At 42.0% G+C, this 24,192-nt stretch overlaps 2 pseudogenes; one reads left to right on the top strand and one right to left on the bottom strand.

Annotated features, from left to right (window-relative positions):
• Positions 1–753: 753 nt before the first annotated feature.
• On the top strand, positions 754–10,960 carry LOC115670089 (wall-associated receptor kinase 2-like; annotated as a pseudogene).
• Positions 10,961–11,882: 922 nt separating this feature from the next.
• Positions 11,883–18,848, bottom strand: LOC115669964 (wall-associated receptor kinase 2-like; annotated as a pseudogene).
• Positions 18,849–24,192: the final 5,344 nt, after the last annotated feature.

The raw sequence follows: 24,192 nt of genomic DNA, 5'->3' as shown, positions 1-24,192 counted from the left end.
TGTGACTAGTGTGGCTCGAGAGGTTCGAAACTACTAGAAAGTAAGCTTTGCTCGAAATGGTGATAATTCTTATTTTTCATTTTACTTCATCTTGAATTTCTTGATAATACTACTATTTCTAGACAAGTAATGGTATATGTATTGATAAATCATACTAAAATTTTATATTAAATGATGTGTCAATTTCTTATTGGTTTCTTAAACAAGCCAGCCATTCAAAGAATGGATCCCACTTATTTGAATGCTTATTTGAACACTCAATTGAAATTTGTCATATCATTCGGTGAAAATGTTTAGGTAGAATTTCTTTGTACATTTAGAATTTCTCATTGCTATATATGCTTTGTTACTTCTTAGATGCAAGATAGATCAAAGTTTGCGAAGCAGCCTTAACATTACAATCATGTTTTCGTTTTCATATCCCGTGACCATTCGTTTCACTAGGACAACGATTTTGGGCGCATTGCCTTCCATGTGTAAAGTATCTTTTGCACCTGCAGTTTGATTAAAAAAAAAAAACCTTTGTATGTATGTCTTTTTTCTTATTCTGTCTTGCAATTCTTCATATATGCAAACGGGTCCTTCAATTTGTTCTAATGGCACAGTTAGGCCTTCCGCTACTTAATTTCACCAATTTGTCCCTGTGAATATAGTGGGTTGGTGTGAACGGCTCATACTTGAATCCCGCTCTGTGAGCAAGGGCAGAAGCACAAAGGTCCCAAAAAAAAGAAAAACAGTCTGAGTTTTTTGGAAATGAAGGAAGTGCATCGGCTTCTACTGGTGACTGTGGCCTGCTGGTTGCGACAAGGCGGCGCTCCCACCGTGGCCGGAGACTGTGCACACTCGTGTGGTGGCGTGACCGTACCTTATCCGTTCGGGCTCGAACCCCAGTGTGCGAGTTCCATAGAGTTTTTGCTCAATTGCACTCCCACCAACGGGAGCCATACTCAACTACTGTTAAGGTATATTCCGATACGCAAGATCTCGGTCGGGGACTGGACCATGATCGTCAGCCTCCCCGAACTATACGACTGCTACAACGTGAGTGGCCACCCAGCAAACACAAGCGATGATCTGGTCATCGATCTATCTTCATATCCACAGTACAAATTGTCGGACACCCGGAACAACCTCACTGTCCTCGGCTGCGACACCTACGCGCTCATGTCCGACAAAGATAGGATGTTCCGGAGCGGCTGCATCTCCTACTGCAGCGAGCAGGTCGACTTCGCCAAGGAGACCACTTGCTCCGGTCACGGTTGCTGTCAAGCATCCATTCCCAAGGGGCTCAAGACGCTCCGCATTAGCCTCTCCTCCATCGACGGACACGTGTCGGTCTCACAATTCAACCCCTGTGGACTGGCCTTCGTGGCGGACAAAAAGTCATTCAATATCTCCAACAGGACACTCCCGAGCATCAAGGATTTGGGCAAGAGGGCGGACCTTGTTCTCGACTGGATGGTCGGATGGGACGTGACCTGCGAACAGGCCAAGTTGAACCAGTCGAGCTATACCTGTAGCAACAACTCTTACTGCCATGACTTCGCCAATGGACCAGGTTATCGTTGCTTTTGCAAGGCTGGGTACGAGGGGAATCCCTATGATCGCATCCACGGGTGTCAAGGTAATGAACAGATAGGACTCATGCATTATCGCCCTCGAATGAACTGTGTGGATAACTAATTAATTAATCACCATGCAAGAGCCTGATAGGGGAGTACTATATCTATGCATTGATTTCATCCAGTTTACCCATTTAGGGCGCGTTTAATAATGTTTCTATATCTCTGATTTTCTATTTTTTTGTTTCCCGGAACAGAAAAATAACAGAAATCCGTTTGTGTACGTCAGTTAATTTTTCCATTCCCTGAAATAGAAAAGTGGCCAGGAAATAGATTTGAAGCATAAACAAAAAGTATAAAAAATCTACTTTTTTCTTCTCGGGAACAATTTCTGAAACAAGGTCATTTTCTTTTTTTTCTCCTCTTTTTTTCCTTCCTTCTTCTTCCTCCTCTAGCCGGTCGTCGGGCCTCGGCGATGGCCAGGTAGAGGAGGAAGAAGAAGGAGGGAGAAAAAGAACAGAAAAAAAAAAAGAAAATTTTCCAAAAAATTAGAAAAATCTCATAAAATTATTAGAAAACTAAAAAAATGTACGTCACAAAAAAAAAAATTTAGGGCCGTACCAAAAACTTCTCTATTCTTTTTGTATTTCGAAAATATAAATTTTGTACAGTTATCAAATATATTCTTCTACTCAAAAATTCATCTAGAAAATAAAAATAAAAATAATTATTATTGAACAAAAATTATATCCAGAAATAGAAATGTTACCGTACCATCCTTAATGAGCCGCCGTTTGATTTGTGCCACCCTTTTTCTCTCTCCTCAACCACGACGGCCACTCTCTGGCTTGCACCTCTCGACATTGACGCCGCCACGTCATTGGCCCACCACCTTAGGCAAGCCTAGTGTCGGCTTTCATGCGCGTCAGACCACCACAGCCGTCTCTCTCTCTCTCTCTACCGTACCAATACACACCTCTCCTCCACAGCAACAGCTCCTCCACTTCGGAGATGACAACAAAGTACCACCACCACTGCAAGCAACGACTATGACGACTCTCTCTCTCTCTCTCTCTTCACGAGTCTGTCTTGTACCTCATCTCAGCGGTGACAAGCCCCCCGAGCGTGTCCTCCGCCATTAAGGAGATGAGATTTGCTTGTAGTCTCTTCCATTAACGGAGGAGACCCTATCCATAGGTCTCCTACGGAGAAGACAAAACTGCAGCCAACGTTTCATAAAGAGGGACGAAGCAATGGTGTGTGGTGGTGGTGGAGTGGCCATAACTCACCTGAGTATTAATCTCGACGAGGAGACAACGAGGCCATGGCTAGATGGTGGCGGGGATGGCGATGCAATGGTCACAATGACGGTAACGTTAGTGGCAAGTCTGGGCCTTGGTAGTGGTGGAGCGGATGGTGAGTTCAGTGAAAGTGATAGTGGGAAGAAAGTGTGTTTTCTCATTATTTGAGATGTACTACCGCATATAATTTTAATAGGAGGTCTATGTAAGTTTAGGCAATCTGGTTGGGACCTAAGTCTATATCTAGCATTGAGCATGTGGAATGCGAGATCCATATGATCAACAATTGTGATAGGCCCGCTCGAATAAATTCGAACTTGGGCATGTGTTTCTCCTAGGGAGAACTACCAAAAAAAGTTTTAAATATATTGCAATTGTGCCAATTCAGTTCTACATCTTTTTTTTTTTTTGCTAATTGAGTCCTAAACCTTTTGAATTTGTGCCAATTTAATCCATCCAATCAATTTTGGCTGAAAATCATTAACATGGACGCCTTCATTTTACGTGGCACGGTCGGTGCTAACATAGACATTTTTTAATAATATTTCAATATTTTTTTGAATTTTTTATTTTTCCTTGTTCTTCTTTTCTTTCTCTTTTTTTTTCTTCTTCCCTTCCTTCTTCCTCCAGCCAGTCACATGACCTCGGCGACTAGCCAGAGGCGACGGTTGGCGAGGCCGACCTCACTGTCAGTGGGCGAGGCCAACCTCACCATCGCAGGGTGAGGCCAAGCCTCACTAGGGGCAGGCGAGGCTCCCCTCCGCCCAACGAACCTCGCCGTCATTGGACAAGGGTGAGCTCAGTTTGGCGAGGGCTTGTCCAGTGACAGCGAGGTCAGCCTTGCCCAGCAATGGCAAGGTCAGCCTCAACAGTGGTCAGTGAGGTTGACCTCACCGCCTCTCACCTCTAGTCGGTTGCCGGTGATTGGCTAGAGTAAAAAGGAAGGGAAGAAGAAAAAAGAGAGAAAGAAAAGAAAAAAGTAAAAAAAAAATATTTAAAAATTAAAATATTATTTAAAAATGTCCACGTCAACGTCGGTCACTCCACATAGGACAGTTGGCGTCCATGTCATCGATTTCAAGTCAAAATTAGCTGGATGGACTAAATTAGCACAAAAGCAAAAGGTTTAGGACTCAATTGACCAAAAAAAAATTCTGGATTGAATTGACACAAATTCAATAGATTTATGATTTTTTTGGTAATTTCTCCGTTTGTCCTAAGATTCCAACTTTTTGCCTAATAGAATAAGTCAAGGTCGTTGCCACCACCTTGCGGACGTCATCCTCAACATCATTTCTAGCGACTCTATCCCCAACGTTTCGACTACAATCTTCCCTTCTCCTTTAAACCTTTGTGCCACCGTCTTAAATATATTCACTGAACGTGGTACGCGTACTAAAATGCATCTAAATAGACAGATCCGACGAGCTCATCTCATTTAGTGATAGGTATACATATTAGCACATCCACCTCACTCCTGCTTGTAAAGATCAATCTTCTCCTTCCTAGGTATATAATACGGCAATAGCAACTCCTCGACTCACTCTTGCAACGTAGTGTTCATTCATCATTGCAAAAGCTCGATTTCCACGAGTTCTATATGCAAAATGCTTTCCGAGCTCGTGTGCCCTCAACGGGTCTCGTAGATAGAGTTGGAGGAAGTGATGATCTCCGTCAATGACAAAGAACAACGACAATGTTGAGCTCGGATTCAACGGGGAGAAGACAGAGAGTAGGGAAAGGAGATATCTTAAAAGAGAGTGGACATGTGTCGTGACCAAAACCTGAATGGGATAGCATTGCCCGTCTAATAATCCATGTGCCAACTTGTTCACTCTGTTTTTGCCCTTAACCGAGGTAAAGGTTCAATTTGTCTTCTGCATAATGTAGACATCAACGAGTGCAAGGACCCACACAAATACCCATGCCAAGGAAAGTGCCAGAATCAGCCCGGGAACTACACATGCGACGGCGACGACCGCCAAAATGATCGTCCCGCCATAGCTGGTGCAGGTAATTGCATATATTTCTCCTCATCAGTCACCTGGTGGTTCATATTCTATCAATCCATTCTTGATTTTGCAGTAGGTTTGACGTGTATGTTTTAAGGATTATTATACTGTACTTAGCCGGTATAATCACAAGCAGTGAGCCACAAGCTGCCAGGTGTCCCTATTCAGTCCCAGGCTAAAGCTGTTTACATCTTTTCTTTGTTTTTCTTTTTAGCTTCCCTCCTCGCCCTTTTTTTTTCCCTTTTTTTCTGAAGCTAACACTTTGAAACTACATTTTTGGGAGGACACGCAGCAGATCTAAATGAAAATTCCTTCTTAACCAAACCTGCAAATCTTGGGCCAAAAAGAACAGCTAGACCTGCAGATTTCACGAGGAAAAAACCCTAAAATTTATAGCGAAAGTGGGCACTTTTTGGACTAGAAAAAGAAAAAGGAAAAATGGAGCACAGAATTAACCAATGACATATGAAGGTGATTGTTGAAGAAGGCAATTCAGTTGAGCTTTGTTAAATCTGAACTGTGAAAATATTGGCCAAAAAAGCAGCACGAGAAGAGCTTAGTGACTCTTGAGTCTGATTGTTGATTTATTTCGATACTTTCTCGGCTTCTCTTGTGAGTTGTTGAAGGTAATAGTGGCTCTTGAGCACCAGATGGACGCAAAACGCCAAACGAGATTGCTTTATAAACTTGTGCATAAGGATGACCTTCAAGATTGATGAAGCTCGTTTGGACTTCCATATTTCATGAAACTTAACTCACCTTCAACGATGACACCCATGTATTTGATTGGGGCTTATATTGTGTCTTGGTTGAGTTTAGATTCGGGTAAAAATTGTTTCTTTTAGGTATCCACCCCTGAATGGCTCACCTTCTATTGATTATCTGTTGAAAGAGAGAAACAGAAAAGATAAAAGAAAGAAAGAAAAAAAGAGCAGAAATAGACAAATAGTTTATTTGAGAGTAAACAGAAGTGACGCTACGGAACACGTGGCAGATCCCACTACATTGCTTTTGTAATTTGAGATTACGCTGGAAGACCACAGTATAATAATAATGCATGTTTTAATTGAGATTTTGCAGTGAATGTATGAGTTTTTCCCAGGGTATAAAAATATATTTTCTCATTTATTTTACATATTTAGGTAAGCAATGTGGTACAATTGTTTTCCATTTATATCATCTTCCCATTGCCCCACATTGACTAATTTGTTTGACTATAAAAGCAATCCATGAGGCCACTCCTTTTTTACAAATTCACCCATGAGGCCATTCTTTCTTATAAAAATAAGAAAAATGTCAAAATGGCCATCTATGGATTAGTTCTTTTTCAGGAAAAACGAAATTAATTCTAAGGCAATGCCCCGCATGGGATGGGGGCAAGCTTTCATTTTAAGGGGCGGGGATGAGGGATGTGATCCTCGTCCCAACCCCTTCCCCTGCCCGTCCCTAGTTAAAACTAGTTTTAGAGAAATAGTCAATTTATAATTAATAAATGGTTACATATTCTTTCATCTCTACTTAGAGGAAATGTCTTTCAATCATGCTTTTGATTGGTGGGTTATACTTTATACAAATTATCCGCATGCCAACTTAACAAAATATAAATTTAGGTAATATATATGTTTATAACCTGTTGATTAGAGTTTCCTCCAATAGAATGGATGAAAAAACATTTAATCATGATAATTATAAGAAGCATAATTGGTTGAAAAATTCTTCCGATACAAACCATCTTCATTGTAATCAAGGAAAGTCGTTTGCAGGAATTATAGAAGACGTTGGTAATATGTATTTAAATTGAGTTCAGTCGATTACATGTTCACTTTATAATGACATGATGCACCTAGGGGACCGGCGGACCCGTTATGCGACTGGACGCACCGGCGGGCTTGAAGTCAACGATGTTGGATTGAGCTCAAATTTGGTCGACTGAAGCAAAACGGCATGCTGATCAATACTCGTAGTCTTTAGCTACGATTAACGATGGATTTTCGCGATTCGGAATCGTTTAGATGGTTTTTTTAAATTATTTTCGTAATTTTCGAATTAAGGGTATTTTTGTATTTTTTGCGTTTTTTTTGTCATTAGGGTTAACACCCTTTATAAAGTCGTTTTTAGGGTTTTGAGAGGGAGAAGTTTTTGGATGGTTTGAAAACTTATCGATTGTTAATCGATTGAGATAACAGTTTGTTCCTCGTTATCGTTTCGATTCTTCTGTTTAGCCTAATTTCTATCGCGCTTCGGTATCAATTGGTATCAGAGCACAGGTTGCTTGAATCAATGGCTGAACAGAATCGCGGTCGTGGATGGCGGGCTCATGGTGGCCGAGGGCGTGGAGGCGTTCCTGAAGCAGATGACCAACCGCGCCTAAGAGATCTACGAGACGTAGAAATTGAAGAACAGAGAAGATGAATCCAGGATTTGGAGCAACAACTTGCGGAGGCGAGGTTGGGCGTTCAATCTGTAGAAGCAGAATCTGAGGATCCATCCGATGATGAAGAGGAGGACGTAAACCCTTTCGGGGTTCTGAACCAAGGGCGGAATCGAGGAGTACGACCTGGAAATCAGCGTTATTCGCAAATTTTCGGGATGAAGATCGAGATTCTCGAGTTTAATGGTAAGGCTCATCCTGATAAGTTTATTGATTGGTTACATACAGTAGAGAGGATCTTTGATATTAAGGATCTGACTGAAGAGCAGAAAGTTAAATTAGTGGCTATTAGGCTACGCAAACATGCCTCGATATGGTGAGAGCATGTGAAAAGGTAGCGTGCTAGAGAGGGGAAATCAAAAGTAAACCGCTGGGATAAGATGAAAAAATTGTTGCAAAAGAAATTTTTACCTACTCATTATAGGCAGGAGGCATTTATTGAGTATCACAACATTAAGCAGCGAGATTTAACGGTTGAGCAGTATACCGAGGAGTTTGATCGTTTGCGTATGCATTGTGATGTGGCCGAGGAAGACGAGCAAACAATTGCTCGATATTTGGCAGGCTTGCGATATGAAATTTCTGATGTTGTCCAATTACAGCAATATTGGACCTATGAGGATGTGTACAGGTTGACCTTGAAGGTGGAAGGTCAGTGTAAAAGGAAGAACGTGAATTCCAAATTTCAGAATCGTTGGTCAGATAAAGAATCCCAAGGAAAAGCGGGAACATCTGCAGTAAATTCGACACCAGTCGCAGTTAAGGATACGAGTTCTAAACCTGCATCCAAGGAGGGGCAGAGTAGTACTGGATCTAGCAGGGGAGGAGCTGCAAGCAAGCAATGTTTTAAGTGTCAAGGACTCGGGCATTTTGCTGCTGATTGTCCGAACCGACAGTTTGTGACACTTGTAGATAATCCAACTTTTGATGAAGACCCAACTTATGATGAATCTGAAGGCGAGCAAGCAGATGCAGATCCAGATCCGGAGGACATTGTCTATGCCGATTCTGGTGAGTCTTTAGTTGTGCGTCAGGTTTAAATATTGCTGAGGTAGATGATGAATCATGGCTCAGGCATAATATATTTCATACTAAGTGCACTAGTGGGGGGAAGGTGTGCAGTATGATCATTGATGGGGGAAGTTGTGAGAATGTAATATCTACCACTATGGTAGAAAAGTTTGGGTTGAAAACTGTCGAACATCCTCAGCCATATAAGCTGTCATGGCTTAGGAAGGTAAATGAGGTAAAAGTGAGCAAGAGGTGTTTAGTGCAGTTCTTGATTGGGAAGAAATATACTGATGAAGTGTGGGGTGATGTAGTTCCAATGGATGCTTGTCATATTATGTTGGGGAGGCCTTGGCAGTTTGACAGGAAAACACAGCATGATGGATTCAAAAAATACATACACCTTCAAGAAGGATGGCTGGACCATTACCTTGAGTCTTTCAGATTTGAGAAAAGAAGTGAAAAGTAATCTGCTTTCCAAATCAAAATTTCAAGAAGAGGCAGTGAACGCGCCTGAGCTTTTTGCCGTTGTGGTGATGGAGCGGAATTCTGACAGTCCCGAAATTCCTACCCAAGTTCTGCTCTTACTTGAGGAGTTTGCTGATGTCGTACCGGAAGAGTTGCCACCTGGGTTGTCGGGTGAACACAATGTTTCTGGAACTTTTAATGTAGCAGATTTGTCACCTTACTACACTGAAGAGGAAGAAGACCCTGAAGAGATTGACGACAATGAAGACGGAGCATATTCGAGGACGAATCTTTCTCTAGCAGGGGAGGATGATGCACCTAGGGGACTGGCGGACCCGTTATGCGACTGGACGCACCGGTGGGTTTGAAGTCAACGATGTCGGATTGAGCTCAAATTTGGTCGACTGAAGCGAAACGGCATGCTGATCAATACTCGTAGTCTTTAGCTACGATTAACGATGGATTTTCGCGATTCGGGGTCGTTTAGATGGTTTTTTTTAATTATTTTAGTAATTTTCGAATTAAGGGTATTTTTGTATTTTTTGCGTTTTTTTTGTCATTAGGGTTAACACCCTTTATAAAGTCGTTTTTAGGGTTTTGAGAGGGAGTAGTTTTTGGATGTTTTGAAAACTTATCGATTGTTAATCGATTGAGAGAACAGTTTGTTCCTCGTTATCGTTTCGATTCTTCTGTTTAGCCTAATTTCTATCGCGCTTCGGCATCATGACATATGTCAAATTTCAATTAAGGACTTTTATGAGGATTGTTACATGATACATAATATGTGTAACCCATTTGTTATGGAAACAATTTCTATCACTATCCAATTGGGTAATTATATTTTGAAAGATTGACTAACCATCCGAATCAACGGTGATGGTTGCGGATTATGTAAAAATAGATTAAGTGTGGAGCGTATGAGGATTACATGCTTGAATGAATAATCTAGTAACACATATTCTTTGGCAGTGATTCTTGCGCCCATCTTCTGCATAACTATTGTTGCTTCAGTCTCGGTCACATGGAAGTGGAGAATCAATAAGGATAAACATCAGACGAAATGGAGGAGAGCTCTTGAAACGCCACAGAGTTCGTATCTTTACGGAGGCAAAGCTAGCAAAAGCAACCAACAACTGTGATGATAGCAATAAGCTCAGCGAGGGCGGTTTCGGTTCCGTCTATAGAGGGAGGATAGCGGGGGACACCGAGGTCGTGGTCAAGAAGCCTAAAGATGGGTACAAGTCTCTAATAAAGAGGGGATTCCAGCATGAACTTAAAACTGTGATGCAAGTAAATCACAAAAATGTGGTGGAGCTCCATGGCATATGTTTGGAGACTAGAATACCATTGCTGGTTTATAAATACATTTCGAATGGTACCCTCTTCCAACACATCCATCTGAATGCGTCAACCATCTTGAGATTGAGGAAAAACCGGCTCAGAATAGCCGCCGAAGCTGCTCTTGCACTCAAGTACATGCATTCCTACGCAATCATTCATGGCAACATCAAGTCAGCGAATATACTTTTGGATCAAAATTACTCGGTGAAAGTCTCTAATTTTGGGACTTCGGTACTTATATCACCGGAGCATAGTCATATCGTAGCTACCGAAATAGAAGGCACATTGGGCTACATCGATTCGGAATATTTAACCACTGGTAAGCTAACAATTAAGAGTGATGTATACAGCTTTGGAGTTGTCTTCATGGAGTTGCTCACGGGAAAGAAGCCTGCAGGTTCTATTACTAAGACCGGAGAGCCAATCAATATTATCCCTTGTTTCATCTCTTCCGTAAAGGACAAGACACTCTCCGATGTCATAAACTTCGAGGCCGCTAGTGAAGATGAAATGGAGAGAGCAGGAAGGGTTGCTGAGATTGCAGTGAAGTGCTTGGACCAAAGCAGTAGGAAGAGGTCGGCAATGAGGGAAGTGGCTCAGCAACTTGCCACAATTAACCCGAGCTCGACGGTTGAAAATGAAGAGACCGAACTCGAAGTGGATGTAGAAAACCTATTTTCCCTCGAGACTTCAATTACTGGCGAGGCGAGCCAACAGGGGACGTCAAGTTGTCTTTCCTGTCTGGGAATGGGTTCCGCATGTTCCTGCATCTGATCCTTATTACTATAGTAACATGTCTAGTAATTGCCCATAAGGACTTCTAGGGATGATTGTGTACTGAATAAATGTTATGTTTGCCATTTGCTTTGGACTTGTATTTGTGCAAGCATTTGTGCTAGTTTAAGTGTGAGAATCTAATATAATATATGTTGTGCTAGTTTAAGTGTGAGAATTTAATATAATATATGTAAAGTTGTGCATTGAAGTAGACTTTTGGGAAGTTGACTTATGGCCATTTTGACATTATAATAATCTCTATTTTCCTTTATCTTTTCTTGTTTTTCATTTTTTCCTTACATATAATAATAATAGGTCAGGAAAAAAAAACTATTCACTCCCTTTTATCTTTTTTTTTCTTTAATCTAATCCCAATTCACTTTTATAGCAAGTAAAAATGTCCATTCACTTTCGGTCTTTACTTTTCCCTAATTATATAGCAATTAATCTTAATATAATTTCCATTTCCAGAAAAGGATAATAATTGTTGGCCAAAAAGAGAATTACAGGCTACAAAAATATCTACCTTCACTCTTTTCCTTTTTCATTTTTGATCTTAATTCGATATGATGGCAAAAAAATAATATCTCAATTTGCTTTACTTTCTCTTAATTTATAGTTCATTTAATCTACTTTCTGGTTAGATGTTAAATTTGGAGTGAGAGTGGAAAAGACAAACCGAGTCAAAACTCATAAAATGCCTCATCTTCCAAACATGATATGATTACTCATAAATATGATAAGGGGTGATAGTCAAACTTATCGGTCTCTGAGATCTACATTATTAGTTATTTCACTAAGAACAAAAAGTTCTGATCCAAACCTATGGGAGAGGATCGTAAGATTAAGAAATAAGAATTGGAGAATTTACTTGATAATAACTTCAAGCGATGCACTTTTTCCACTCTATTTTTGGCTTATATACTCTTTGAAATACTGTTTTGACTATATTATCTTCTGTGGGTCACGTCTTTTTAGCACATTACATCCACTGACAATTATTAAAGTCAAATGTGAGGCCTATTTTGAGTCCCACTTTTTTACTTTGTTCTTGTTTCTTTTGCTTCTGTGTCTCTTTGTTCTCTCTCTTTGCCTGTTTGTCATCCTCTTCTTCCTTGCTGTTGTCTCCACCAACATCCTCCACTGCGCCCCTGACCTCGAAGGCTCCATTGACTGCACCATGCGCTCTCTCTGCTGCCTCACCGCCCATCGCGTCCTCCAGAATAGGTTTTGAGAAGTGAGCAAAGTTGCCTTGTTTCCAAAAGACTTACGATTTAAGGCATTTGCTATTACGTTTGCCTTACCTGAATGGTTAAATGATAGATAGGTCATAACCTTTCAGAAGTTCTAACCATATCCTCTACGTCATGTTTAGTTTTTTCTGAGTAAAAAAATTCTTCAAACTCGTGATTTGTGAAGACTTCACATTTTTTACAATAATACCACCATATTTTCAAAGCAAACACAACCGCTCCTAACTCCAAATCCTAAGTGGGGTAATTCTTCTCATGTGTATCAACTGTCCAGAGGCATAAGCAACAACTTTATCATCTTGCATAAGATCATAACCTAAACCTTCTTTAGACTCGTCACAGTAAAGCCACCATTCCTGAAGGCAGGGTCAATATAGGAGCTTATACTAGTCGCTTCTTTAATTCTTGGCAACTACGCTTGCACTGATCTGACCATACAAATTTAACTCCCTTCTGAATTAAGCAAGTCAATGGACCAGTAATTTTAGAGAATCCATCCACAAATCGCCTATAATAGTAAGCTAGCTCAAGAAAACTTCTCACTTCCGTAACATTAATAGGATGATTCCACTGAACAACTGCTTCAACTTCCTTTGGGTCCACTGAAATGTCATCCTTCAAGGTTACATGGCCCAAGAATTCTATATGATCAAGCCAGAAGTCACACTCGGCATACAACTTCCTTTCATGTAAAGTTTATATGACAAACCTCAAGTGTTACTCATGTTTCTCCAAACTCTTCGAATACACTAGGATGTCATCAAGCATTACAATAAATCTGTCTAGATACTCTTTGAGTACCATGTTCATCAAATCCATGAAAGTAGTAGCTGCATTCATTAACCCAAAAGACATGACAAGAAATTCATAATGATAATACCTTGTTCTAAAAGCAGTTTTAGGAACATCATCTGCTTTTATCTTCAACTGGTGATACTCAGAACAAAGGTCGATCTTAGAAAATACCTGAACACCCTAAAGTTGATCAAATAGGTCATTAGTCCGGGGCAAAGGATAATTGTTTTTTTATCGTCACCTTATTAAGTTCTCGATTGTCGCGACCGAACTCCCGAGCCCTTTTTTAAACGACATGCAAAAAAAGGGGGGCTCGCCTGGTACGTGCTAAGTCTAGGTTCGGGACTTAACTCGGGCTCTCCCAAGCCCATACCATATCGCGACTTAGGGTTTAAGTGTTTAACATGCAAGTGGTTTATATCAAGGAGTCGCCACTAATCGATTTGGGGTGGGTCGATTAGAAACCCAAATAGGGTGATGGGAGAATCACCCTATTCCTACGAACCAGAGATTAAATGAGTTCGGGGACTTGGTTACACTAGTTGGATAACTAATGCCCTTTCGGTACCATTTTACCCGATTCATTTCTGAAAACATTTGTCAGGCAATTTGGATTGATTTTAGGACCTTTCTCCTAACATGTGAGGTGATCAAGCGAGTGCATAATCAGGAACGATTAGCAGTCAGGAACACCACAATGCATGCAGCCTAAGGTTCTAACCTTAACTAAGTCAGATGACATTCAAAACACAACAGCTCATGCAATTGTATTAAAAAACATGCATAATAATACAGCGATAATAAAAGCTAACATGCAAAATACTACCGCGCAACCTCAGGCTTGTCTAATTTAAACAAGATAAAAATATGCATAATAATACTATAATAAATTAAACATTTAGAATATATCACACAAATTTTAAAAAAAAAAAATTAAATTAAATTTTTTTTAAAAATTTTTTTTCGAGAAAAAAAAAATAATAATACAGAAGAAAAGAAAATTTTAAAAAAATTAATTTTTTTTTAAATTTTTAAATTTTTATTTTTTTAAAAAAAATTTTAAATAAAATAATAATATAATATTAACCGGGTCGGGCGGATCCGGGTCGGAACCGACCCGGGTCAACGGATCCGACCCGGGCGTTGACCCGGGTCGGATCGGTCAATCCGGATCGGGTCGGAACCGACCCGGGTCAACGGATCCGACCCGGGCGTTGACCCGGGTCGGAATCGGTCAATCCGGATCGGGTCGGAACCGACCCGGGTCAACGGATCCGACCCGGGCGTTGACCCGGGTCGGAACTGTTAATCCGGGTCGGTCGGAACCGACCCGAGTCAACGGATCCGACCCGGGCGTTGACCCGGGTCGGATCTGTTGATTCGGGTCGAATCCGACCCGAACAAACAGACCCGCGGGGAGGGGGGCGCCGGAGAGGCCAAAATTGGCCGTCCGCCGGCCGACCCAGGCCAGCGCCGCCCCCAAATCGCCCGACCAGGACTGCCTCTGGCCGTGCCACTCACCTGAACCGCCGTCGGACCACCGTTCGCCGGCCGGCGACGGAACAAAAACCAACCCGGTTGAGGCATTTCGTCGAACGCCTGGCGGGCGCGTGGAAAAAGGGGGGATTCCGACCTCCTCCGGCGATCCGGTCGACTCCAGCGGCTTGGGTTCGCTTCAGACGGTGAGCAGGGACCGGGACAGACGTCGGTATGGGCCGGGATTCGCGCGAAACGGCCGGCGCGAGTCCCGGCCAAACCGAGGCAAAAAACAGGGGAAAACAGGGGAGCTTCTCGGCCGAGGGGGGCTCACCGGTCGACGGCGCGTCTGGATGGCTTCCGGCAGGTCTGGCGGTGTCGACGACCGCTGCTGGTTCTTCTTTAGATCCGGCGTGGCCTCGGTTTGCTCTCTCTTCTCTGTTTCACTCTCTATTCTCTCTCGGTCTCTCTCGGTTTCTCTCTCTCTCTCTGTTTTTCTCTGAAAATCGCCGACCCACTCTCTCTCTCTGTGTCGCCGTCGTCGGCTCGGCGACGGGGATGGATGGCTGAGGCGCGGTGGCTGCCGGAGGCTTTCTGTCTCTCTCCGGCTCGCACTCTCACGCTCCCTCTGTATTTTTCTAAAAAATGGCCGACCCAGGGGCCTCTCTCTCTCTGGCCTTAAGGCGGCGTCCCCCGGCTCCGTTACGTTGGCAATGACGACGGCCTGCACCGGCCTACGCCACCCCACGACTTTCGTGGCCATGGCGGCCGGTGCGGGCGGAGCGAGCAAAGGAAGTCGGTTCGTGAGCGAGCGAGGCCAACGGGGGAGAGAGAGAGCGGAAAACGAGGAGGAGACGGGGCGGCAATTAATGCCGGTCCGTCAGGCGTGCTCTCTCGGCCTTCCTCTCGGCGGATAGCGGCGCCAGAGGAGCGGCGCCGCCGTGCGTCGGCGTGACGTCTCGAGCGAGGGGAGAACGAGGGCGGAGAGAGCGGCCGCGCGGGGGAAGAAGAAGGAAGGAAGAAGGAATGGGCCGGGCCGGGCCAGCGGCGCGTGAGGAAAGAAGAAGAAAGGAAAGCGGGCGGGCCCGCGCGAAGGGAAAAAAGAAAAGGAAAAAGGGCCTGGGCCCGGGGGAAAAAAGGAAAAAAGGAAAAAAGAAATGGGCCGGGTCGGCCCAGCTCCGACCCGGCCCGACTCGATTTTTTTTTTTTTTTTTTAATTTTTGTTTAAAATTTAAGAAAATATGCTCTAATAGGCCCTATTAATGCACATATGCCTAATGTCTATATGCAATGCATTTAAATTGAAATATTTTTTTGTTTTAGGAATTAACGAAATTAACTCCTAAATTTTGCAATTAATTTTGGGCAAATTAAAAATAGGTGTCAACATCGATAATCTATACAAATTCTCATACCTTCTAACAAGCAAACCAACCACCTTGATCTCTCACATTTCACCTTCATTGGACACCTCGATATTTATTATATGGAGGAGTGTCTGGTTCTCCACGGCAGAGATGAAAGATTGGACAATGTTGATAGTTTCCCTAGATTTTGTCTGCCGAATCGGAGTCTCTCCGATGAGGAGCTCCACAAGGACGATCCCAAAGCTGTAAATGTCACTCTTCATGGTTAATTCACCAGTGCTGAGATACTCAGGGTCAAGATAACCTATGGTGCCTTATACTATTTCGGCTATGTGAGTCTATCCCGGCAAAATCAACACCGAGGCTCCAAAATCAGATACTTTTGCGAAGTAATTCTCATCCAAAAGTATATTCAAGGTCTTAACATCTCTGTGAATGATTGGCAGGTCGGCCAAGGAATGCAAGTACTTAGGGGCCAAGGCGGTTTCCGAGGCAATCCTAAGGCAATTCTTCCACAATCGTAAGACCGTCGATCTCTTGTTATGAATGTGGTGATAGAGAGTCCCATTGGTATGAATTCATAAACCAACAATGGCACTTTTGTCTCCAAACATATGCCCAAAAGCTTGGCCAAGTTCTTGTGATTCACCTGTGAAATAATGCTGATTTTGTGCCGAAATTCATTGGGAGTGCTCAAAGACCCGTCATTGTTCATGTATTTCGGCTTCTTGACAGGGAGATCTCTAGGCTTCTTGACCGCGACTAAAACGTCACCGTCGATTCTTCCTCTGTAAACTGAAGCAAAACCACCCTCACCGAGCTTGTTGCCAGCATCATAGTTGCTAGTGGCTTTAGCAAGCTCTGCCTCGGTGAAGATTTTCACTCTCTGGTGCTTTAAGATCTCTCCTCCATTTTGCCTAAAGTATCTCTCTTTAGCTATCCACTAGAGTATGAACAAGACAAGGCCACTCACAATTATGCAGCATAACATTGTCGCTGCAACGGCTGCCACACAAAATTGAGGAATGGATGCATTAGTTTTCTACCAAACAATTTATTTACTTTGACAAATAATGAACTTGGGCCATAAACGCTGATCTTAAATGTAGCCACATAGATACTTGACAAGTCAGTCACCAAATGGAGGATCCGGATTAAGCTACACAATAAAAATGCCCCAACTTTTCCGACACACACTCGCATCTTCCGAAAAATCACATACGCGTGCACGCTTGCCCACGTCAATCAAACTCCCAATCGCAACTTTTCGCCTCGCTCGCTGCCCACAATTGGGAGCCGTAGCCCCCCATCACCACCACCTTAGCCATTGGCCATCAAATAATCGTTGAAGCGACGATGCAGCCAAAACGAGGACCACCGTGGTCGTCGCAGCCCCACAAACCCTCTCTCTCTCTCTCTCTCTCTCTCTCTCTCTCTCTCTCTCTCTCTCTCTCTCTCTCTCTCTACGGTGGTCACTTATCGGGATTTGATCTCATAATTCGTACTTTCAACCCTTAGATAAGAGGTGGAAGGCCCCAATCCGGAGCGGCAGTCTCGAATTGAACCTGAAATGGGGTTAGGCAGAGATGGTGAGAGAGAGAGAGAGAGAGAGGCTGCGATGGGGAGGTGGAGACGCTAGAAATGGCTGAAGGTGGCTAGCTGCCAGTGGCTGGCAGAGGCATGCGCGGTGGGTGTTGGTGACCAGTGAACGGTCAGTTGCAATGTTGAGTCGGATACAATATCAGAACATCTTAACGTAAGCCAAATCAATAGCAAGTGGACTCGTAGTCCAAAGCAAGAATAGCATAGATTACTGAGCGACAATCAGAAGGGAAGTAGACTTACCTGCAGCGATTATGACAAGACTATGACTAGACGAGAAGTTTGGCAACCAACTTTGCCATCACCAGTCATGCCAAATGGGCAGTTGCATGTATAGTTCTCAGGCGTATTCTTGCAATTCCCGTGACATGGATATTATTGGGATCCTTGCACTCATTGATGTCTATATTAAACAAAATCAGCTATAAATTGTAATGCACGTTTATGTGTTTTTTTTCTTCTTAAAATTACATATTGGCTATATTGAACAATTTAACTCAACTGAATGAAAAAATGGTTTGAGGAGGATGGATCGTGGAAATTATGGCCCAATCCAAACATGTAACTTTGGCTCGCAAAGAGAACAGAACAATACCTTGACATCCTGGGGACAGTGGGAAGGCATAGAGATTCCCCGTGTACCCAGCCTCACAGAAGCAACGATAACCATTCCCGTTGTCGAAGTCAAAGCAGTTACTGTTGGCGCCGCAGGCATAGCTCGATCGGTTGGATTGCGCTTTCTTGCAAGTCAAATTCCATTCAACTACCCAATCGACGACAACCCTTGAGAACACATCTTTGCCCATATGATCTGAGACAGGAAGCTTGTAATCGGAGACATCAAACGACTCCTGGTCCACTATGAACGCTGATCCAAAGTTCTGAACTGACATGTAATTCGTCATGCTGTTCATGGATATATTGAGGCTCCTAAGGCTCTTGGGGATCGACGTCTGACAGCAGCCAAGGCCAGAGCAAGCGCCCTCGGCTGTGAAGTTGATGTCCTCACGGCAATAGGAGGAGCATCCACTCCCGAAAGTCCCGGCAGCATCCGAGATAAGAGCCGATGTGTCGCAGCCGAAGACTGTGAGCTTGTTCCGGGTGTCTGATAATGTATAGTGCACGCCCATCATGAGCCTAGTGTAAGGGTAAGATTCGTCAAGCTGATGGCCACTCTGGTCATAACAATCGTACGATTTTTATTTACCAATGGTTATCATCCCGTTCTCCACAGACGTGTTGAACACCTGACCATCGTCGGTGAAGAACAGCTTTGGGGGAGCCGAAGTGCGGTTGCAGAAGAGGACGAAGTCGTAGTTCCGCGCGCAACTTTTGTCCAGCCCGAATGGGAAAGGCACGCTCATGTTCCCGCACATTCGGTCGCAGTTGCCCCTTCTCGGTAAAAGTGGCCGAGGCCAAGGCCATTGGAAGAAAACACAACACAGCCGCTTTCATCTTTATGTTTTTCCAATCCGTGCTTCCTCTGGTTCTCCTCTAACCGTTTTTTATAATCCTACTTTCGCTGATGCCGATGCCTCAGTGGCAGCCAAGTCAGTGAGCACGTTGGAAGACCGAGTCAACAATTCCGACCGTTGGAGAGACTGAGCTGGGTTCTCCTGAAAACTTTCCTGAATGTGAATATAGACATTGCTTTCGTTTTAACTTAAAATTCAAACATTCTAGAGGCGTGATTGTTTCACGAGATAGAGAGATTTTCAATTCTCAAAGTATTGATTGCATTCAACACAAGAAAAATCAGTTCTTGGAATCTACAAGTTTCATAATTGGTTGCTCAATACCACCCGCCTTGGTGGCGCTGCTGGAGCGCGCACTCTTCCTCTCGCAAAAGATTGAGTGTTCGAATCCCGGGTGCCGCAGGGTGACTTAACCGGTGCACGTGTGTGGTGGCTAGCACGTGTCGCCCCCAGGGTTTACCTCCCGGCTGTCGGCCGTGCGGGGGTTCCCTGGGTCATAAAAAAAAAATAATAATTGGTTGCTCAATAAGTACTTTTGAGGAACTTCTCAACAAAATCATTTTCTGAATATTCTCTTGCTCCATCTTCGAACTAAAAATGAAAACTGTAAATCCAAAAGTCCTCTGCCTCCATAACGAGGGATCATAAACTCGTCGGTCACTTATATTCCGAATGCGTGATCTAAACATAGATTTTTACGCTTTATTAAGTTAAATCTAGTGTGGGCATTTCTGATTTTCGACATGAAAATTGTAATGAGTGCGGTATATAATTTAGAAGAGATTCAAGGAGCAACTTCTCACGTAATTGCCACTTTATCCTCCACTATAACTTCTCTAACTTCCACTTTCTTCTTAACTCATCACTTTTGTTTTGTACACTAATTTGTCTACATTTTTACGAATATTTCATTTACCAATGTAATTTGAGAGAACAACCACAAATTTTAAATTCCTCTTCCCCTCCAGTATCTTGATTGTAATCTCCTTCCATATACTTCTGTTTCTTCCCTGTTTTTTTTACCTTCAAGAAAGTTTACTTAAAGGATAGTCAGATCTTACCTTCTGCACCTTGTGAAAGACATAATTTATCCTTGAGGCTACTGCTAGCGCACCTCGTACGTTCTTGATTTCTATATATTTTGTCAGTGGTTCTCAGATTTTTTTAAAATAATATGGGGACTCAACCATAATTTGCTAATTATCCGGAGGAAAACTAATACAACAACCCACCGTTGTGATCACCTACTTAAAGTTGGGTCCCCAGGGTAGGAATCAAACCCACAATAATCGATTTATGAGCCGAACGCAGGAGAACGTCCTTATCATTGGGTCAATTTCAACGTAGGTTCTGGAATTTCACAATCCATACAATATACATAAACAAAATAGACCCGGAGAAGACTTGACAAGTCGTTGTAGAAGCCGGACTTCACAAGTCGTCGTCATTTGAACGTTCTGACAAAAGAAGGCGGCATTCACCAGCAAGTCTTCGTCTCGCTCTGTTCCGTAAAATATTTACAAAGAAAAATGACATTTTGGAGAAGAAGTGACAAAGTCGTCCTTTACCCGTTTTGTTTGGTGTGTAGACATGAGATTCGTACCTTTAGCTTGCACTACTCATGGGAGATGCAGTCCACTAGATATTATTATCTATTGAGGATTAGAAGGAAGGTTTTTCTTTTTCTTTTTTCTTTTTTCTTTTTTTTTTGTCGGGATTAGAAGGAAGGTTGACCCCAAAAAGTTTCTTAGTCCACTCTAATATCAGCTGATATTTATCAAATTTTTACCCAAGGCTAGTTTGAGGACCCGCACAAACACCCTGATATAATTAGTTAAAATTACGATAAAAATAGTAAATTGATTTATGGCACTTTTTAAAAGTATTAGAATCGACCTTTCTGTTTATCTTTCTATTTTCAATACAATAATATAGTATCGATGTTTATTGTGACCAAGCTGTAAAATAGACTAATCATTCTATAACATTAGATTCTTTTGACAAGTTAGTGCAACAAAGCATGAAGCACTAATATAAATATTAAGGAAATTGGTAATATGGTGATTATAGAGTTCTAGAAGCGATGTTATGTAAACTTGTTTTTAAACAAAGAGTTATGTGCATTTAGTATAGGGTTAATACTATAAAAAATCCCAAATTAGTACACCTATACTACATTCGTCTCAAACTAATTTGTGTCACAAAAACTCCCGAACTGGCACACCAGTGCCAAATTTATCCCAAACCAGTGCACTCGTATCACATTTACCCTAAACTAATTTTTATGTCACAAAAAATCTCAAACCGGTACACCCGTGTCACATTTACCTCTAACTGGTGCACCCATGCTACATTTACCCCAAAAAATCTCAAATTTACGACAATTTGGGGTAAATCTGGTACGGGTATATCAGTTTGAGGTAAATGTGGCACGGATGTACCAACTTAGGGTTTTTTGTGACACAAATTAATTTGGGATAAATGTGGCACGGGTGTACCAGTTTGGGAGTTTTTTGACATAAAAATGAATTTGGGATAAATGTGGCACGAGTATACCAGTTTGGGATTAGGTGGTATTAGCCCTTTAGGATATGATGCAATGTTATATTACATTTAACCAAAGGAAATTAAGATAGATATCTACTTTTTTCCTAATTTTGCAGTACAAGTTGCTTTTTATTCTTTACGAAAGATCAAATACCATCAAAATAGTATATATTAACATCATAAATCAAGGTAGTTTTCAATATATTTCAAGTAAAATACCGCTCATTCCAACATTCGAGATCTCAAGCTTGCAATCTCGATTATTCAATTATACACTATACCCATGGAATCACTACCTCCTAATCCAAAAGCCTAACTACAACTACCATGACATCCGGTTGTAGGCAAAAGTCCTCCAAATGTGGGGACAAAAGAGCCAAATCCATATTACATATCCTATCTACAGTAAATGACATGACTTTCAAACCGTCGCACGTTGATTTATATGGTCGTTTTACATTAGATATAATCAGTACGATTCCATAGTGTCGTGACCTACTCGTCCCTCGAGTGGGGGAAATAAATATAGATTTAAAGGTATTTTTCAATGGACGTGAGCATCGATTGGTTCGTTCGAAGGACAAACCAAAAGACTTATTGATTCAAGGATGGAGGCACTCCCAAGCTTCATACCTCGTGCGACATTAGTTTATAATCCATGCATTCAATTGGAGTCGCCACTAGCCACTATCGAGGATTGGCTAGAAACTTTAATCAAGACGCGGGAGAGTCATCTTGATGCATGCGACAACCAGAGGCTCTGAGGATCGGGAACTTGATTACACTAGTCTAAACTTGATTAATTGCTAAATAACGCATCAAGGCAGCCTATCGAAAGTGTTAAAGTTCATCTTAACCATGCTAAAAATAGAAAATAACAATCAATATATTAAAATGCGCAATCAAATAATCATAATAGAAATAAACAATCAGCGACCTAATATCATCTCTAGAAAAGAAAATGCAATCAAAAGCCCTATGGTAAAGCCCTAGTGGCTTGTTCAATTTTTTGGGTTCAATTTTCAAAAGTTTTCACATTTTTTTCTATTTTTGATTTTTAAGCTAAGTCTAAAATAAAATTAACACTAAAATCTAGTGAAATTAATTCAAAAACTAATTTCTAAACCTTTCCTAATTTTTCTGAATTTTTTCGGAATTTTTTTCTGAATTTTTAATAATAAAAAATATTTTGATATATTTTAATTTTAATTTTTTTTTATATTATTTTAATCTTAAAATGGACTTCAGACCCGATCCGACTTGCTGGTCTGACCCGGACCCCAATGGTCCGGGTGGAGTCCGATTTAGGGCCCAAGAGGTCTGAATTTCGGACCGGCCCTTTTGGGCTCAATCTGACTATTCCCTATTCAGCACACTTTTTATTTAAACCAGTTTGGTCCATGTCTCTATCCAGTCCAACCGTCCACCCATCTCTCTAACATAACCCAGCATTCTCAGCCCATTCATCTATCCTAGATTCCGGCCCACTACGCCTCCAATCCGACCCAACTACAACCCGACCCAGCTAACCGGATCCGAATTTTCTATTTTCCTTTCTACATGTTTTCCTTTTTCTTTTCTATTATTTTTTTTATCCTTTTCTCTCTCCCCTCTATTGTTCATCGTCTTCCTCCTTACGCTACTTCCACGAAGACCACGCCGAGAACTATGTCGACTTCAAGTTCGCCGGAACTCCTTCCTTGGCCGTCGACTAGCACCTCCAGTCGTCAACACCAGCCACCGATGCCAACAACCAACACTAACTCACCTTCGCCGCCGGCTATCGCGTCTATTACCGGACCGCCACCATTAATCGTTATCAACAGCCGATTCCGACCGTTACCATTCATGACTAGCATATCTCAATGAAAACATATACACAGCGTGTATAGGGAAATAGGAAACTGACTACGGTGGCCTCTAACCTCGGGCTTAGCTCCGGCAAGGTGAATGGATTTTTTGGCGAGGGGACATTCATCCATGGCTGACTCGAACCAAAGTTAATATGCCACAAAATCACATGAAAGACAAAGAGAACTTGGAGTCAGTGACGATATTAGAACAAATCGTGCATATGACAAAGTTTTTTAGCATCAAATTTACAAAAATCAAATTGGGCATTCATTTAGGCATTTTATCAAACAGGTGGTATGCGACTTAAACTGTGAACTTCCGAGTCGAATTCACTATGACTCACGACCCAGACATGATATATGATACTCTAAACTGATAGTATTCACCACAAATCAGTCTCTGAAAGCAAGAAATTACCTGTCCGTGAATGGAAGTGGCTGCGATGAAGAAAGGCGACTGGCGGATTGATTTCCAGCGAAAGTTAATGGCTATTCCGGTGAGTGACGAGCAAGGAAAGTCGTTTTTTCTCAAACAAAATCTCATTTTGTTGGATGTATGCCCTAAAGTAACTATGTAATAGTTACATGTTAGGGATTTAAGTTGTACTATCAATTTTATTATTTATTTAATGACAATGACGTATTCATTAATTTGTCCAATTATTTATATATACAAATGATTCCATAAGACTAGTTGTGACTCAATCTATTTTTGAGACGTTAAGAATATGTGTAACGGGTTCACGGTAGACTAAATCTTTAAATTGTTCCTGGTCGATGGATCATTAAGTGGATATTAATGATCATGTTGAAACCGGTGTATTCTTAACTTCACTATTAAGTATTGGATACTTAAGAGAATGACGAGTCATGAGTTGTTGGTTATTGTGATGCCCAAGTTAGAAGTTAGAACACATGTGCTTG

Source organism: Syzygium oleosum, unplaced genomic scaffold, assembly GCF_021117445.2.
Source record: "Syzygium oleosum isolate NSW1041296 unplaced genomic scaffold, Sole_v2.1 Sole_v2.22, whole genome shotgun sequence".
Taxonomy (NCBI): domain Eukaryota; kingdom Viridiplantae; phylum Streptophyta; class Magnoliopsida; order Myrtales; family Myrtaceae; genus Syzygium; species Syzygium oleosum.
Note: the sequence above shows the minus strand (reverse complement) of the source record. Positions and strands in the feature narration are given on the sequence as shown.